This window comes from Choloepus didactylus, chromosome 7 (genome assembly GCF_015220235.1).
Source record: "Choloepus didactylus isolate mChoDid1 chromosome 7, mChoDid1.pri, whole genome shotgun sequence".
In the NCBI taxonomy this organism is placed as follows: domain Eukaryota; kingdom Metazoa; phylum Chordata; class Mammalia; order Pilosa; family Megalonychidae; genus Choloepus; species Choloepus didactylus.
In genome coordinates this window covers 126,321,963-126,338,793 of record NC_051313.1, presented here as the reverse complement: position 1 = coordinate 126,338,793, position 16,831 = coordinate 126,321,963, and the positions used below count along the sequence as shown (strand labels likewise).

Genomic DNA, 16,831 nt, shown 5'->3' with positions numbered 1-16,831 from the left:
AGGGCTTTTTATGCCTTCATAGTTGGTTTTCTATCAATCACCACAAAGGTGAGAAAGAAGGGAAAGCAAGAAAACCTTACGAAGGAATAAAATAAAAATCTGATGCATCTCCAGTATACCAGAATCTTCCATGCCGGTTTTCTTTGGTTGTTTTGTTTTGTTTTGTTTTTTGCATTAAAATGTCTCCCCCTTTGAGAACTCTGGGCTATATGTTTTAAAGCTCTCTCCCAAGAATTAACACAATCCTCAGCGAATCCTGTTTCATTCTCTCCAATGTTAAGCTGTCCAAGTTCACACCATTAAAAACTTCAACCATTTCATAACGAAAAGAGGAAGGAAACTTAACCCGGGGAAGGCAAAACGCACCCGTATCTTAAATCCGGTGGAAAAAATAACCACAAGTGAAGAGAAGCACCTTGAGAGCGATGAAACCTTCAGGTAGGTAGCACCGGGACGTCTGGATCCTGTTGCTTCCAAGTGTCTGGAGGGTGGTATGGGGATCAGCAAGAAGGAGGGAGCCTCCCAAAATTTAACTTGACACTGCTCCGCAAGCATCTACAGACATCGAGCCAATGCTGCGCAGACGCCCCCAGCGCGCCTCCAGCGCTCCCAGCTTGGCCGGGGCTCCCGGACTCCACCCGGACCAGTCAGCGCGGTCGCTGCCTGGAGCGCTAGTCCTCACCGGGAGAGAGACGCCTCTTGCGGGTCACGGGCGCACATGCGGGCCATTCAGCGCGCAGCAGAGGTGCACAGGACAGAATTCCGCTGTATGGAGGGAAGGGTTTTTCTATCCCGGTCGCCTGAAAAAGTACTTAGGAATTTGCATTAGCTTTCCCTTCCTCTTTTCAAACTGATCCGTACCAGACCCCAGGGCGTGGTTATGCTTCATTCTGTCTTGAGATTCTGACTGGGCCCTGTTAACGGCCGGCTCTAACTAACTGAACCTACCTGACACAGTGATCAGCTCTCTAAAGCGACTCCCTTAGCGGCGAATAATTGTGCTCCCAAGTCTCGTTTTGTTTTCCTCGAGTTCATTACGAAAGCAAGAAGGTTTTATCATACTTTGAAACTTTGCAGAAAGAAAGTTCAAATGTCACCTGATTAGTGACGTTTCACGTGATAACCTCGATTAAAATGCAACCTACCCGTTTATATCCCACCTCCTGGCCGGTCGCTATCACTACCGTCCTGCTTTATTTAGCTCCATAATACCTCGGCTACCCTCAGACCCTGAGTGGAGGCGAACTTTGGTCTTCCAAAGACAAAACAAACCGAAACACGCGCATTCAGACCCCTGCTCGTGGATTCTCGTCCAATTCCGATTTTCCCGAAAGAGGGGTATTTTGATTCTCCCATCAACGTATGCTTGCTGCGCCAAGTCCGCTATTCGTAAAAGGTACTGTGGGAGTATAGGTTTTCTTAATGTGTATGTTGATCCGAATTTATTTTCTCTTGAAACAGATCAGTCAATTGATGTTTTGTGCACAGAAAAATGAACTCGCCTTGAATCCCATTAAGATCTTCAGATTAAAAGACTAACCCTCTGACTGCTCAACGGATCGCTCTACCACACGCGATTGTTACAGAAAGCTTCGAAATTAAGACCTAATTCCTCCTTCGTGCGCTGTGCTGCTTTATGGAATGCCATTTCCCCGTGTACAGAGAAATTGTGGAATGCCATTTCAGTTCCTCGTACCCACGGGCCGGGGGATCAGCTCCATCTAGCGACCACCCATTCCCTGAATCCCAGGAACGCTGTCTTTGCGAGGCTTGAGCCTTTCAAATGAAATTTTGTTGAACTCCACTGTACTGACCTATTAGAGATGTTAAGCATCACTTCTTAGACCTGGCTTTCTCACTCAACTCTCAGCACTTTTTCCCTGTTGAAATCATCCTGAAATAAGCTATGGTTCAACCTAAAATCATGTAAGAACAAGCTTTTGCTTGTAGAGTGTTTCTGAACACTTTCTCAGAGCATCCAAGGCCCTTCATGAGGAGGGCTGACTGTCTTCTGGATTCACTCCCGAAATTCTATCCCATTCATCATCTAGGCAAATTAAGTCATTATTAATTCATATTCATCACATAATATTTCACTTTTCTGAGACATTTCATGCTCCTGAACCATCCTTGGGTAAGACAGCTTGATGGCTCCTCATCCTTAAAATGTAATTGTAGGCACTGCCTTGAGGGCAGATGGAAAGAGAAGGGGGAGGGAGGTTGAAGGATAATGGATGGAGGAAACATGTCACCTACTTTCCCCTTCCTTCTCTAGTTCTAAACAGCCAGTGCTCAGAAAGAAAGAGCAGAAGCTTTCCTTTGCATATCTTCTGAATAGAACAAAAGTCCATTAAAGCTTTAGTTTCCAGAGGAGGGAAGAAGAAGAGAAATATGCCCAGCCTCATGGTGTTCAAACTGTCAAATGCTAAGGACAAGGAGAAAGTTCTGGAAGCTACAACAGAAAAGCAATGTGTTATGTACAAGGGAGTCCCAATTAGATTAAGTTCTGATTTCTCATCAAAAACTATGGAGGCAAGAAAGTAGTGGGGTGAAATACTTAAAGTGCTGAGAGAAAACAATTTCCAACCATGAATTTTATATCCAACAAGATTTTCTTTCAAAAATGAGGAAGAGATTAAGACATACTTAGATAAACAAAAGCTAAGGAAGTTCATTACCACTAAACAAGCCCTACCAGGAAGGCAAAAGGGAGGTCTTCAGACTGAGATGAAAAGACACTAGATAGTGGATAAAATGGCACGAAGAAATGATGAATTCCAGTAATGACAACCATATGGGTAATTATAAATGCCAGTACTATTGTATTGTATTTTTTGTATGTAATTCCACTTCTCACTTCTTACAGATGCCAAAATGCAATGCATAAAAATTAATGATAAAATGTATTTTTGGACATTCAATGTACAAAGATATAATTTGTAACAAATACAAAAGAGCTGAGGGGATGTGGGTATAGGAACAGTGTTTATGCTATTGAAATTAAGTTCATAGCAAAACAAAAATGATTGGTATACATTTAGGATGTTAAATTTTAACCCCATGGAAGCCACAAAGAATATATATGAAAGATACATCCAGAAAAAAATGATAAGCAATTCAATATGGTACAACACAAAAATAAATAAATAAATAAATAAATAAATAAATAAATAAATAAATATGAGAGCACATGTAAGGATCAGAAAAGATATGAGACTTACAAAGACTAAATAGCAAAATGGCAGAAGAAAGTTCTGCATTATCAGTAGTTACTTTAAATGTAATTGGATTAAGCCCTCCAGTGAAAAGATAGAATAGATTAAAATGCGTGGCTCAATTCTATGCTGTTTACAAGAGGTTTGCCTTAAATTCACAGATATAAGTAGGTTGAAAGTGAAAGGATGGAAAAAATATACCATGCAAGTAGTAACCAAAAGGGAGCTGGGTAGCCATACTACTATCAGACAAATAGACTTTAAAGTCAAAAAGTGTTGCATGGGACAAAGAATGTCATTATATACTGACAAAAGGGTCAATTCAACAAGAAGACTTAACAATTATAAATATACATGAACTGAACAGCAGAGCCCCAAAATATATGAAGCAAATATTGACAGACATGAAGGGAGAAATATATGTCCTACATTAATAGTAGGAGACTTTAATACACCACTTTTAATAATGGATAGAACACCTAGACAGAAGATCAATAAGGAAATAAAAGACTTGAATGATACTCTAAACCAACTAGACCAATCTGATATATATAGAACACTTCATCCAACAGCAGCAGAATACACATTCTTCTCTAGTGCACATGGATCATTCTCCAGGAAAGATTAAATATTAGGTCACAAAACAAGTGTCAATACCTTAAAAAATGTTACAGTGTATATTATACACTGCATATTCTCTGGCCACAATGTAATGAATCTAGAAATCAGTAACAGGGAAAACTGGAAAATCCACAAATATGTGAACATCAAACAATGTACTGTTAAACAACCAATGGGTAAAAGAAGAAATCACAAGAGAAATTAGGAAATATCTTGAGGTGAATGAAAATGAAAGCAGAACATAACAAAATTTATGGGATTCAGAAAAGGCTATACTGAGAGGGAAATGCATAGCTCTAAATGTTTACACTAAAAAAGAAGAAAGGTCTCAAAACAGAGACCTAACCTCAAAACTGGAGGAGCTAGAAAAAAAGAGCAAACTAAACCCAAAATGAGCAGAAGGAAGGAAATAACAAGGATTAGAGTGGAGATAAATGAAATAGAGAATAAAAAACAATAGACTCAACAAAATCAAAAGTTGGTTATTTGAAAAGATCAGCAAAATTGACAAACTTGCTGCTAAATTGACAAAAAAAAATGGGAGTACATATTTACTAACATCAGAAATGAAAAGTGGGACATTATTACCAATCACAAAGAAATAAAAAGATTATAAGAGGATAGTGTAAAACAACTGTATGCCAACAAATTAGGTAACCTTTATGAAATAAGTAAATTCCTAGAAACACACTAACTACTTCCATTGACCCAAGAAGAAATAGAAAATCTCAACAAGCCAAAAATTAGTTGAGATTGAATCAGAAATAAAAAACCTCCCAAGAAAGCAAGCCCAGGACCAGATGGTTTCACAGAGGAATTTTACCAAACATTCCAAAAAGAATTAATACCAATCTTGCTTAAATGATTCCAAAAAATTGAAGAGGAGGGGACACTCCTAACTTATTCTATGAGGTCAACATCACTTAATACCAAAGCCAGATAAAGATACTACAAGAAAAGAAAATTACAGACTAATATTTCTTTTCAATACAGATACTTAAAATCCTCAACAAAAACTAGCAAATTGAATCCAATGGCATATTAAAAGAATTATAACCCATGATCAAGTGGGATTTATCCCAGATGTGCAAGGGAGGTTCAACATAAAATCAATTAATGTAATATTCAACATTAACAGAATAAAGGGAAAAAGCAGAGGATCATCTTAATTGATGCACAAAAGACATTTGACAAATACAGTACCCTTTCTTGATAAAAATGCTTAGAAGACTAGGAGTAGAAGGAAACTTCCTCAATATGATAAACAGCATATATGAAAAACCCATACCTAACTTCATATTTAATGGTGAAAGACTGAAAGCATTCCCTCTAAGATCAGGAACAAGACAAGGATGCCCACTGTCACCATTATTCAACATAGTACTGGAAGTTCTAGCCAGAGCAATTAGGCAAGAAAAAGAAATAAAAAGCATCCAAATTGGAAAGAAAGAAGTAAAACTTCCCCTATTTGCAGAAAATCCTGAAAAATCCACAACAAAGCTCCTAGAGCTAACAAATGAATTCATCAAAATGAAGGGGTACCAGATGAAAACCTAAAAATCAGTAGTGTTTCCATATATTAGTGTTGAATAATTGGAAGAAGAAATCAAGAGAAAACTCCCCTTATAATAACATCTAAACAAACAAAATATCTAGGAGTAAATTTTACCAAAGATATAAAGGAACTGTACACAGAAAACTACAAAATATTGCTAAAAGAAATCAAAGGAGTCCTCAATAAATGGAAAGACATTCTGTGTTCATGCATTGGAAGACTAAATATTGTTAAGATGTCAATTCTACTCAAAGCAACTTACAGATTCAAGGCATTCCCAATCAAAATTCTAACAGGTTTCTTTGCAAAAACAGAAAAACCAATCATTGAGTGTATATGGAAGGGTAAGGGGCCCCCAAAAGTCAAAGCCATCTTGAAAAGGAATAATGAAGTTGGAGGACTCACACACTTTGCAATCTTAAAACTTATTACAAAGCCATAGTAATCAAAACAGCATGGTTTCTGGCACAAGGACAGACATATAGACAAATGGTTCAGAAGTCAACCCTCACATTTATGGCCAACTGATTTTTGACAGGTGTGCCAAGTCCCCTCCACTAGGAAAGAATAGTCTCTTTAACGAATGGTGCTGGGAAAACTGGATGTTCATATGCAAAAGAATGAAAGTGAACCCTACCTCCATCACACTGTGTACAAAAATGAACTCAAAACTCCTAGAAGGAAACATGGGGAAGCACCTTCAAGACCTTATGTCAGGCAATGGTTTCTTAGACTTTACACCCAAAGCACAAGCAACAAAAGAAAAAATAGATAAATGGGACCTCATCAAAATTAAAAACCTTTGTATATCAAAGGACATTATCATGAAAGTAAACAACAACCAACACAATGGGAGAAAATATTTTGTAACCATTTATCTGATAAAAGTTTAATATCCAGGATCAATAAGGAAATACTACAACTCAACAACAAAAAGTGATTAAGAAATGGGCAATTAAGAAAGGGCAAAAGACTTGAATGGACATTTCTTCAAAGAAGATATACAAATGGCAAAAAAAAAAAGCACATGAAAAGATGCCCAACGTCATTAGTCATTAGGGAATGCACACTAAAACCACAATGAGAAACCATTTCCCACCCACTAGAATGGCTACTATTAAAAAAACAGAAAATTACAAGTGTTGGATAGGCAATGGAGAAATAGGACCCCATTGTTGGTGGGAATGTAAAATGGTGCACCTGCTGTGGAAAACAGTTTGGTGGCTCCTCAGAGAGCTAAAGATAGAATTATCATATGACCTGGCAATCCCACTACTAGATAAATACCCAAAAGAATTGAAAGCAGGGACTCAAACAGCTATTTGCACACCAATGTTGATGGTGGCATTATTCACATTTGCCAAAAGGTGGAAGCAACCTATGCGTCTATTAACTGGTGAATGGATAAACAAATGTGGTATATACACTGTGCCGGTTTGAATGTATTGTGTCCCCCAATTGCCATTATCTTTGTAATCTTGTGGGGAAGATGTTTGGTGCTGGTTAGATTTGCTTGGAATGTGCCCCACCCAGCTGTGGGTGATGATTTTGATGAGATGTTCCCATGGAGGCATGGCCCTGCCCATTCAGGGTGGGCCTTGATCAGTGGAGCTATATAAATGAGCTGACTCAAAGAGAGGGAACGGAGTGCAGCTGGGAGTGATGTTTTGAAGAGGAGCAAGCTTGCTAGAGAGGAACGTCCTGGGAGAAAGCCGTTTTGAGGCCGGAGCTTTGGAGCGGACGCCGGCTGCCTTCCCAGCTAACAGAGGTTTTCCGGATGCCATTGGCCATCCTCCGGTGAAGGTGCCCGGTTGCTGATGTGTTGCCTTGGACGCTTTGTGGCCTTGAGACTGTAACTGTGTAGTGAAATAAACCCCTGTTTTATAAAAGCCAATCCATCTCTGGTGTTTTGCATTCTGCAGCATTAGCAAACTAGGACATACACACAATCGATTATTACTCAACCTTAAAAAGGAATGAAGTTCTGATATATGTGACAACATGAATGAGACTTGAAGACATCATATTAAGTGACATAAGCCAGAGAGAAAAGGATAAATTTTGTATGATCTCACTGACAAATAATTAGAACAAGCAAATCTGTAGTCAGATACTAGAATTTAGGTCACCAGGAGCCGGTGTGAGTGTAGGGAATGGGGAATTAATGCTTAAATTGTACAGAGACCCTATGTGGAATGATGGAAAAGTTTGGTAATAGATGGTGGTGATGGTAGCCTAACATTGTGAATATAATTATACATTGAAATGTATATTTGAATATGGTTAAAAGGGAAATTTTAGGTTGTTTATATGTTACTAGAATAACAAGTTTCAAAAAATCCGTAGGACTGTACAACACAGTGAAGCCTAAAGTAAACCACAGACTATAGTTAATAGTCAATCATAAAAATATTCTTTCAACTATTGTGGCAAATGTACCACACTAATGCAAGGTAATAACAATAGGGTGGTATATGGGATCTCTGTATCTTCTGTATGATTTTTCTGTACACCTATAATTTCTCTAACAAGAAATTTAAAAAGATAGTGGTGAGAAGGAGGTTGTGCCAGTTTGGATGCATTTTGTCCTCCAAACATCATGTTCTTTGATGCAATCTTGTGTGGGCCAAATGTATTAGTATTGGTTAGGTTGGAATCATTTGATTGAGTGTTTTCATGGTGATGTGACTCAATCAACTATGAGTGAAATATTTGATTGGATAATTTCCATGGAGATATGGACCCCACCCATTCAGGGTGGCTCTTAATTAGATCATTGGAGTCATATATAAGAACCTCAGACAGAAGGAGCTTGCTGCTGCAGCCTAGAAAGGAATGTCCTGGGAGAAAGCCATTTTGAAACCAGAACTTTGGAGCAGATGCCAGCCACATGCATTCCCAGCTAACAGAGGTTTTCTGGACACCATTGGCCATCCTCCAGTGAAGGCACCCAATTGTTGATGACTTACCTTGGACACTTTATGGCCTTAAGACTGTAACTGTGTAACCAAATAAACCCCCTTTTATAAAAGCCAATCCATTTCTGGTGTTTTGCATTCCGGCAGCATTAGCAAACTAGAACAGCCATCAAACCTATAAGCATTGTATTTTAGGGTATACAGTATGTGAGAAAAGGGGAGGAGAGAGGGCTCAGTGGTCTTTCAATAACCAATGGTACATGAGTCTATGTACAGTAATTCGAAGACAACTAACAAACTAAAAAATTCTCCACATTTTAAACTTTAAGTAAGCTTTCTATACCAATTCTTTCAGTTATTTTTAGAAAAGAAATACCTAGAATGTGGATTGGTAGCTTACCAAGTAAGGGTTTGTGGCCTGGTTGAGATGACCACATTGATTTAATTGAGTTCAGTCATAACCATGAGTTTCTATTAATCTTTACACTCATGTATCCCTTCTGCTTTGTCATTCTCCTATTTTGGGGACAAGGATTTTTAGAACTCATATCCATGAAGACAGTTTCTTTCCTAATAATATACAGAGTTTAAGCATTGTTAACGCTATACCTCCAGGTAAGGCAGAAAGTGCATATGATGACAAAGCATTAGCTCTCCTTCTTTGAACAGTAGCAGTTCTAATTATGTGGGAGGTACAAAATTAAAGACCATTTTGAAATCCTAAATTTTCCTTTCTTGTTATTAAATCCTGTACAAGTTGGAGAATAGATTCATGCATTAATAAGTGCTTTTTTTATTTGCCTTTTGAGAAGGGAAAGTTGAATTTTGTTAGAGCCATTTATGGGTAATGAAACATCTGACATCATCTCTATATAATTTCAAGAGAAATAAATACAGGATGTCTCACTCATAGAGTTAGTATTACATTTGCTTTCTTTGTGTGAAAGATGGTTAATTCATAAGCTAATGAGTTATAAAGGTCTTCTCACAAGTAAAAGTATATTATCACTCCCAGGAGTAAGATAATCAAACTGTTCTGTAGTAACTCATTCAAGTTTATTTTACACTAAAGTTTTCAATATAATCACCTATTTTTTTAATGTGCTATTAGAGGAGAATGGCAAGATGCAGAGAAGGTGGGAGTTACTAGAGTGAAAATGGAGAGAAGTCTTAGATATATTCTTATTTTTGTCTTTTGAAGAGAAAGTTCAATTTTTTTATATTAGGGATATAAGCATTGATTGTTTAGCAGCTAAATATAACTAATATACAACTTAAATTCCTTCAATAAGCATATTTTCTTTTGTCTTTTGGTTTCATCAGTGTGGTACAGAGCTGTCTATAATCGTTCCCAATGATCCCTGACTCCTTGTGTTTGTGTCTTTGTGTAATCTCCTTAATTTGTGTGTTGGCTAGATCTAGTGATTTGCTTCTAATGAATATAATATGGCAACAGTGAGGGGAATATCACTTCTAACATTAAGCAATACAAGACTGTGACTTCCATCTTCCTTTCTCTCTCTTCTGACAAACTGTCTCTGGCTTTTCTCTCTTGCTTGCTGTGATGAAACAGAGAGATGTACATGCCAAGGAACTAAACTGGCCCTCTCTGGCCAATAGCCAGCTAAGAACTGAGTCCTTCAATCCAACAACTTAAGAGCAGATACTTTCACATATACCCAGCAGGGTCTTTGGATGAGATCACGGTCCTGGCTGTCACCTTGATTAACAGCCTGATGAGAGACCCTGAGCTAGAGGACACAGTAAGCTGAACATGGATTCTTGAGTCACAAATACTCTGAGCTAATGAATGTGTGTTGTTTCAAACTGCTAATTTTGGGGGTAATTTGCTATGCAGAAATAGATAACTAATAACCAAATAAATCTTTGCTACTATATTCAATTTGTATATTCACATTTCCATTTTGTGTAAATTTATCAAAGCCTGGTGACAGCTATTATATAAATTAAATATTTATAAATATGAAACATGTATATGGTCCCAGTTGTCATTTTAAAATCAAGTTGTATACATGATGAATTTCTTTGTCATCAAAGAAAAGGGAAAAATACTTCAAACTGATGAACAAGTAATTTTCCTCTGCAGTAGAATTTTAATCTGAGGTTCCCAGATCCTTGGTACTTTTCAATGGGATCATTACAGTCATTTTGGGTAGGAGAGTTTTTCTCTGCAAGAAGTTTATATTCTCTAGACTCCTCCCACTAAATAATAGCAGTGGATCCCAGACATGGTGAAAACGAATATCACCCAAATAATTCCAATCCACCTGAAAAAAGTTATTTTGTTTCTAGACTAGAAGTATAAGAAGTCTCTGGATGGGATTCGGTTTGTGAGTCCCTTCTCCAAAAATAAATGTAAAATATTGTGTGCTTATGTGCATTTTTCTAGTGAAAGGGTTCATAATTTTCATAAGATACTAAAAAAAAAAAAAGGTTAATTCTGCCCAATTGTTAATACCTGGAACACACCACCTGATTAACTTGGTTACAGTGGCTAATGAATTGTTTTACATATCAAAAAAAGAGAGCACTTTTTCAGCACTGCCTGCAAAATATTTTACTGAAAGTTTATTAATTTTATTCAGGTTGTTTGATTTAGCTTTGCAGATAACCTAAGTGTGATGGTTAGGTTCATGTGTCAACTTGGCCAGGTGATGGTACCCAGCTGTCTGGTCAAGCAAACACTGGCCTAACAATTGCTGTGAGGATGTTTGAGGCTGGTTAATAAACCAACAGGCTGGTTTATTAAATCATCAGTCAATTGGCTGCAGCTGTGACTGATGACGCACCAAAAGGCGTGTCTTCCACAATGAGAAAATGCAATTGGCTGGATTTAATCCAATTAATCAGTTGAAGACTTGTAAGCAAGACAGAGGACCTTCACTTCTTCTTTGGCTGCCCAGTGAAGTGTTTCCTGAGGAGTTCGTGGAAGTTGCCGGTTCGTTTCCTGAGGAGTTCATCGGACGTCTTCCTTGGAGTTGACAGTGTGCTGACTGCTCTACAGAATTTGGACTCGTGCATACCCACAGTTGCATGAGTCACTTTTACAATTTGATGGAGATGCCTCTCATTGACTCTGTTTCCCTAGAGAACCCTAACTAATACACTAAGTATTATTATTTTAATTTTACAGTTGAAACTGAAGCTCAGACGAGTTCCATCATTTTCTTCAAGTCACAAAACCAGAAATGCAAGGCTGACACTTTTTTATAAATTAAAAACTTGTGCTCTTTCTTTAACCTAGTGCATGGTCTCACCCACTATTTTTTCCACACCAGCTTATTAATTCATTCATATAACAAGTTGTATACCTGGTGAATTTCTTTGTCATAAAAGAAAATGTGTGGGTTTTTTCTTTCATTTATCAGATATTAATTCAGAATCTCTTCTGTGTCTGACATCCTGGTTCAACACTTCCAAGTCCCCTGACTCCCTCTCCTCCCTCAAATTTATACACCCAATGCCCTGACAAACACTATAGATTCTTCCTGTACAACCCCTCTATACTCTTTGTCTTTCTTCTCACTTGTCTATCCCTTTATCCGTTCCACGATGTATATGGAGGATGTGTGCTGTGCCAGGAAGTGTCCTCGATGCTGGAGATGCAGAAAGACCCATACTGCTGACCTCCAGAGCTGACAAGATAAACCTCAATCCTTAAATATTTTTATAATTTCTTTCCCTTTCTCTCCAATTCCAGCTTCACCATTTCCAAACTCTAACTTTCAGAGCTAAAAACTCTTTCCTTCAAGGTTCCTTTTATTATATAAGTCCTCTGCTTGGGTTCTTCAAAGGTCCTTAAGTCTCCACAACACTCTGCCCAACATACCTCCAGTGCAGGGAATAATCACATCTTTTCAAGAACCAGATAATCTGGCTGGGATAGCTACGCCAAGTAGCCCGGCCATTCTGGGCCCCTCCCTACCTGGAGAACCTGAAGCACGTCCTCTCTGATCTTCCCACGAATCAGAAACTCGATAAATCCGCCGCGCCGGCGCTTTGCCACCATGACCTTCTCCCGGTTTCCCTTTTCTCCCCTCTCCCCATGCAGAGGAATGAGTAGCGATATATTCAGCCATCGGTTGAGTCTTTGTTCCGCATTACCTTGAAAATCCCGGTGTTCCAGGCTGCTGGACGTAGTGGATAGTGGAGTGTGGACGGGCACATCTACTCCTGAACAAATACTGGACAAATAATTAGGGTTTCTGGGGGATCTAGCTGGTGGTAGAGCGCTCGTTTGCCACGTGAGAAGTAGTGAGATCTGTCTCATGTTCTCCAGGTTTTACCCTTTGGACCTTGGTACTCGCTGGCAACCTCAGATCTTCTGATCTTTTGAAAAACACGTGAAAATATTGTCCCCTTTCAAAGCAGTAGTAATTTGGACGTTGCTTCTTTTATGACGTAAAGGCAGGGAAGGACAGGACTGGCGACATTCAGTATGTAAAGCCCTCATTTCATAATTTGCTTTCCATTTGTTCAGAGGAGATGTGATCAGAAGAAGGTGGAAAAACCTCACGGCTATTTTTCTCCCTGTTACATCCTGCAGCTTGGCCCTAGATGCAGGTACAGTCCTGGGAAGTGGAGGGCAGAACGCGGTAAACAAAACCCCAGTTCTATGGCCAGGGGACTGGAAAGGGACAAGAAAAATACTGTCGAGATTGTGGAGCGAGAGCGGTTCGGGAAAGCAAATAGATAAAGTTGTTTGTGAACACCTGGACGCACCGCCGAGGTACGAATATATGGTCCCGATCTTAAAATGCCGTGGACTTTGAGCACTGGACTGAGTGAGAGACCGCTGCCCAAGTTCACACTCGCCACTCTCTGAACCTGTGTTTCATCGGTAAAGTGTGGATTAGGATACATAGTTTATTGCCAAAATCAATTGGACCAAATGAAACAATCCGAAAAAATCTCGTGGTAGAATTCATGCCACATAACTCGGAAAAAGCAAACATGAAGGCTATTATTATCTCAGTTTGGGGTATTTTGAAGGGGAATATCTCCGGTCATATAGATGCAAGAGAAGATACAGAGGAAGGGAGAGAAGTCCAAACGAAACATGTCTGGGGATTATTCATTCGTTTATTCTTATGTGTCATTGCAGCAAAGGAGACCGTGGAATGTGAAAGAGTCATTGAATTTTCCGGAGGAGAGAACAACCAGATGACTGAAACACAAAAGTAAAAAGATCGCCACCAGACAGGCACCCTTGTCCCCGGTGCCACAAACCAGAAGGTCTTGTAGCTGGGTAAATACTGGAAAGGCGTAGATTCCGCGGCCTATAGGTGTGGAATCCTTTGGGTGCGGCGTTGTCTTTTATGGAGTGGAGTTAGAGAAGCAGCGATGATATTCATAGAAACTAACAAAGCAAACACGTAGACAATAACATTACCTTCCCTAAAGGTATAAATCCCGTCAGTGTAGTCGCCCTCTTAGCGCAGCCGGCAGCGCGTCAGTCTCATAATCTGAAGGTCCTGAGTTCGAACCTCCGAGAGGGCAGACTTCACTGACTTTGGTTCGGATTTTGTCCACCATGTGAAGACAAAAGGAAATGTCCCATTCACAGAAAAACACGTAGCCATATCGGATAAGTACTTGAAAACTGGCCCCAATACTTGCTGACTAAAAAGGTCACCTAGTGTTGTGGGTGTGGGTGTAGGCAGTGATTTGCATAAAATGGCTGGTGAAGTGATTTTGATTTCCCCAGAAACTAAAAGCTACATTATATCCTTTGTTTTTCTCACCAAATGATGGAAGAAGCAGGGAAATTTCCCTTACAACTCCATGGTTTGAGGGTCACCCAACATGCAGCTGTGGGTGGTGGAAGTGTAAAGTCATTCACTCATGTATTTACCCAACATGTTTCTTGAATCTGTATCTTGTGTCAGGGACTGTTCCAAGTGCAAGATGTTCAAAAGTGAATAAAACACAAACTTTCCAGTTTTCGCTGTGGAGCTATATCCTTGCGGGGGGAGGGGTGGGGGGAGTAACAGTATATGCAAATAAAAACGAAATACGCTAGACAACGTCTATCCTGCAGAATTGGAAGCTAGAAAGAGAAAGGAAGTGTGAAAGTGACACATTCAACTTGCAAAGAAGAGTCAGTTAAGTGTTATCTCAAAGAAGCCCTTTAGTCTCGTCTTCCTCCAGTCTGCCGGCTATGATCCTTCTGTTGAAAGTTGTTCTAACACTGAGAATAATTTTTACCCATCAAGGTAACAGGGAATTATGAGAACATTTTGCACATAGGGCTGGTTGGCTTAATTGGATAAAAAGTGGTACCTGAGGTCCGAAGTGAGAAATCCTTCATGTGTTTCTTCATATGGAAAATGACAGCCGAGTGGATTTAACAGCACCTGGAGTAGGGCCAGAGCACTAGGTAAATGTCAGCTACCACTTCGGTTTGGAAAAAACACTAAATGGACTTCAAAAATTGAGTGTTCTCTGGGAAAAGGAAGAAGCCCTGCTATGAAGGTCATAATATGAACATAAAGCAGGGTATCAGGACAGCGATGAATGCTCAAGAGGTCAAGAAAGTAAAGCAGCAACTCTAACCAGAAGGGAAGATCTGTGGTGGAGAAAACAATGGGTCAATGTGTTGGTTTCAACATCCAGAATTTGAAAGACATGTGGACCAGGGCTGTTTATTGATCTCAGGAAGCAAAGGAAGGAAAGAAACTTGCCCAGCCTTTCAGGACAAAGAAAAGCCTTTTCATGGGATTTTAGACTTAAAATCCGTACAGACAATTGGGATGGAAGGTATTCTGTTCCCTGGAACGTCAATGTTCTTGTTGTCTCCCTTTCTTTAAAATTATTCTCTGAAGAAAAGCCCTGATTTCCACAGCCTCCACCCCAGCTTATCGTGCTCCCAGAATCCTAGAGTCTTCTTTGCTGAGCGCTATCTTTTTCTGGAATATAGGAGAAAGGAGAAAGCCTACTGGGTCACAGGGGCCAAGCAGTTAGGGAAGGGATGACTCTGCAGTTGTGTGGCCCTGAGAGTCTGCTCTATCAGCTCCTCCTAGGAGGCCACATTTCCAAAATCAAGTGACAATCACAACCCTTTTTAACAAAGGAAAAAAATGAGAGCTTCAGGAGAACTGTGCTAATTAACCAGGAAGTTCTGACTGGGGAGATTACCGAGCTAGGATATTTTCGTTTCATATCTGGCAGATCAAGAAAGTAAAATGGTGGCAGATTATCTTTCCCAAGGGGACCTTCTTTAGTCTCCTTTTCCCCCACAGTCTCTAAGAGAAACAATGATTTCTCTTTGCATGGTCAGAGCTGCAAGGTGTGAGTGATAATCACATCTTTTTTAAAAAAGATAATCATCCTGGGACAGCTGTGCCACATTAGTGGGGTGGTTCTGGGTGGGTCCTCCCCAGCAGGGATGTTCACTCTTCTGGAAAATCTGAAAAGTGGAACTGTGGCAGCACCAGAGCTTTCCCACCAGGTCTTCTATGAGTTACCTTTTCTCCTCCCTCCTGAGCAGAGGAATGGATAGCCACTGCTCTCTTGCCAAAGACATCTTTGAGAAGATCCACTCTTAGTCGAGTTATGGTTCCGCATTAAAGGTGCTGAAATTCTTTGTGTTCTAGGCTGCTCCAGAAAGTATAGTGGAATGTGTACTGGCACATCTATTCATAAGAATAGGGGACAAAGTAACATTAGTTAGAGGGGATTTAGCTCAAATGATAGAGTGCTCCTTTAGCATGTAGAGACAGTGGGATTGATACCCACATTCTCAAGATTTCACACTTTGGCCCCCACTTCTTCAGATGAAACCTCAAATATTCTGATTTGAGAAAATATTAGACATATTTTCTTCTTCCAGTGTATGATGTCTGGACACCATCAACACATGCCTGGCATGGCTACACCAGCCTTCAATACATGAAGGCTTTATAATTTGTTTCCTGTTTAGAAGAACTGTGATCCCAAGACAGTGAGGCACACACAATTGCTATTTTTCCTCCTGCAGCTTGGCCCTAGATGCAGGTGCATTACTGGGAAGTGCAGGGGAAAGCAGGATAAATAAGCCCCAGCTTTCTGGGCAGGTGACTGAAAAGGTGGGGCACCAAGTAAGCAGAAAGTACTGCTGAAATTATGGATGGGAGAATTTCAGGAAAGCAAACCCATAAAGTTGTTGGTGAATTCCTAGATGCATTCCTGGAGATGTGAATATGTGTCTCTCATTCTAAACATCATACCATAGAGTTTTGAGAACTGAACTCAGTGATAAATCACTGTCCACGTTCAGACTGGCCACTAGTGGTGCATACTCCTTGTAATATTGCAAAGGCTTTGAAGATGGAACTGACTTTGAAACCATAACACAGAAGTGTTTAAAATGACCCAGGTACAATCCAAAATTACCCTATGAAGAGCCTGGAAAATCTGAATTTACTTGGGAAAAGACAATTAACAGACACTAATGCTAAGATGACACAGATGTTAAAATCATATGACAAATACCTAAAGCAGTTATTATAAAAATGTCCCAA

General features: G+C 39.6%; 1 non-coding gene across 1 annotated transcript; it reads left to right on the top strand.

Annotated features, from left to right (window-relative positions):
- The first annotated feature begins 13,756 nt into the window (after window positions 1-13,756).
- TRNAM-CAU lies at window positions 13,757-13,829 on the top strand. The gene has a single exon. It is a non-coding gene; the product is annotated as a tRNA-Met (tRNA).
- The last annotated feature ends 3,002 nt before the right edge of the window (window positions 13,830-16,831 follow it).